The following is a 2,594-nucleotide window of genomic DNA, read 5'->3' as shown; positions in this document are numbered from 1 at the left end:
GACCAGCAGGCACTTACAGTGTTCACAAGGCTGGCTTCACTGACATGCCTGTGCCAAATGGGAATAAAGAGGAGGGACTCAGAAGTAAAGCAACAGTCAGAGGAGTAAGCAAAACAATGTCCAAGTGCAGCCAAGGCCAGTGCCTCCTGGACTATGTGGAAAAGAATACTCCGCACTACAAGCCCCTCACTTACTGAAAGCTTCCAAGAAATGAGGGCTTTCAAACTGCCTATGGAAAGTCATTTAGAGTTGCAATTGTCCATTCAATTTCAGACCTTTCCACCAGAACATTGCTTGGTGACATAGTGGTCTTCACCCTGAGCTTCTACAAATGTATGTTAAGTTGCTATTAAGGACCTGTGGACAGAGAAGGCACACCGCCACAGGTAAGCCTTATGTAAAATAAGCAAACTTCCTTCCTCACATTTCAATCTATTTCAGCATTCATCAGGTCCTTCAAAATTTTTGCCAGACTCCAAACCCACTTTTCTAACACCATTCCTTCATATACATCAGCTATGCACATACCAAGTGTTTGCACGTAATATTTCATTGCATCCCCCCTGTGAAGCAGGCATTATTCTCCCCATTTTACAGATAGGCAAACTGGGCCCAGAAACAGATAATTTGCCCAAGCTACTTGTGGGTAGAGCTGTCATTCAAACTCAGGTCTCTGTTGTTCCAAACCTATTTTCTTTCTGCTAAATTGCAATACCTCTAACTTGTTAGAATTTCATGTAAAACTTTGAAATGCTAAAATATATATATATATATCTATAAATAAACTTTTTCAAAATTAAAAGCTTTTGCTCTTCAGAAAAAAATCCTGTTTAGAAAGGCAAGCCAGACTGCAATAATAGATATGCAGTTGAAATACATAAAACATCTTGAAGAAGTTTTTATTAGTATAAATTTGTGAGTATTCAAATTTCTACATATACTTACTATAAAGTCAATGAATAATGAAGCAGTCTTTTTTTTTTGAAACGGGTTCCTCCTCTGCCCCCAGCCTCCGGGGATACAGGTTCCCACCACCGAGGCCACTAGTTTTTTGTCTTTTTTGTGTTAGCCAGGATGGTCTCGATCTCCTGACCTCGTGATCCACCCACCTCAGCTTCCCAAAGCTCTAGGATTACAGGCATGAGCCACCACGCCCGACCATGAAGCAGTCTTGATAAACACAGTTGCAACAGACGTATTAACTCCTGCTTCCAACTGATTGCTGTATTTTGTTTAGATTGCATAGAATTAAGACTACCATAATTCACATATATTAACAGATGCAAACAGTAATAGTTTTCTAACAGCAGTTTGTGACGTCAAGCCACACCTTGATAAAACAGATGACAAAAAAAAAGCTTTATTCTGTTTGCACTAAAAACCTAGTTTACCTGCTTGCACAAGTTGACATGTTAATTATCCACAGTGTGTTAAAAATTGGTATGTGTCACATTTTAGTGTGCATGTTGTATTTTTTAACTTTTAAGTTTGGGGTACATGTGCAGGTTTTTTACATAGGTAAACTCATGTCATGGGAGTTTGCTGTACAGATTATTTTATCACCCAGGTATTAAGCCTAATACACAGTTTTTTTTTCTGCTCCTCACCTCCTCCCAGCCTCCACCCTGGAGTAGACCTCAGTGTCTCTTGTTCCCCTCTTTGTGCCCATGAGTTCTCAATCACTTAGCTGCCACTTATAAGTGAGAAAATGCAGTATTTCGTTTTCTGTTCCTGCATTAGTTTGCTAAGGATAACAGCCTCCAGTTTCATCCATATTCCCCAAAAGACATGATCTCATCCTTTTTTATGGCTGCATAGTATTCTATGGTATATATGTGCCACATTCTTCACCCAATCTGTCACTGATGGGCATTTAGTTTGATTCCATGTCTTTGCTATTCTGAATAGTGCTGCAATGAACACTCACATGCATGTGTCTTTATGGTAGAATGATTTACATTCCTCTGGGTATAAACTCAGTAATGGAATTGCTAGGTCAAATGGTAGTTCTCCTTTTAGCTCTTTCAGGAATTGCCACATTGCTTTTTCCACATGGTTGAACTAATTTATACTCCTACCAACAGTGTATAAGTGTTCCCTTTTCTCCGTAACATCACCAGCATCTGTTATTCTTTGACTTTTTAATCATAGCCATTCTGACTGGTATGAGATGGTATTTCATTGTGGCTTTGATTTGCATTTATCTAATAATCAGTAATATTGAGCTTTTAAAAATATGGAATGCTTCACGAATTCCATGTCATTCTTGCACAGGGGACATGCTAATCTTCTCTGTATTATTCCAATTTTAGCATATGTGCTGCTGAAGCAAGCACACGTGTTTATAATTTTAGTAGTCATTTAAAATATATTTAATTTTTTAAATAAATTCTTCCTAAATTGATTTGTAAATTCAATGCAATCTCAATCAAAATCCCAGCAGGTTTCTTTGAAGAAATTGAAAAGCAGATGCTAAAATGTATATGGAAATGGAAAGGACCTAGAATAGCCAAAACAATTAGAAAAAGAATAATAAAGTTAAAGGATTTATTATCCTACTTGATTCTAAGACTCACAAGAAAGCTACGATCGTC

At 37.7% G+C, this 2,594-nt stretch overlaps 1 non-coding gene across 1 annotated transcript; it reads right to left on the bottom strand.

Annotated features, from left to right (window-relative positions):
- Positions 1–2,230: 2,230 nt before the first annotated feature.
- LOC116809765 (U6 spliceosomal RNA) lies at positions 2,231–2,336 on the bottom strand. The gene has a single exon (XR_004369950.1). It is a non-coding gene; the product is annotated as a U6 spliceosomal RNA (small nuclear RNA).
- Between the last annotated feature and the right edge of the window lie 258 nt (positions 2,337–2,594).

The sequence above is a fragment of the Hylobates moloch genome, unplaced genomic scaffold (genome assembly GCF_009828535.3).
Source record: "Hylobates moloch isolate HMO894 unplaced genomic scaffold, HMol_V3 SCAFFOLD_1, whole genome shotgun sequence".
NCBI classification, from domain to species: Eukaryota; Metazoa; Chordata; class Mammalia; order Primates; family Hylobatidae; genus Hylobates; species Hylobates moloch.
The sequence above is the reverse complement of the archived record's forward strand: the minus strand, read 5'-3'. Positions and strand labels throughout refer to the sequence as shown.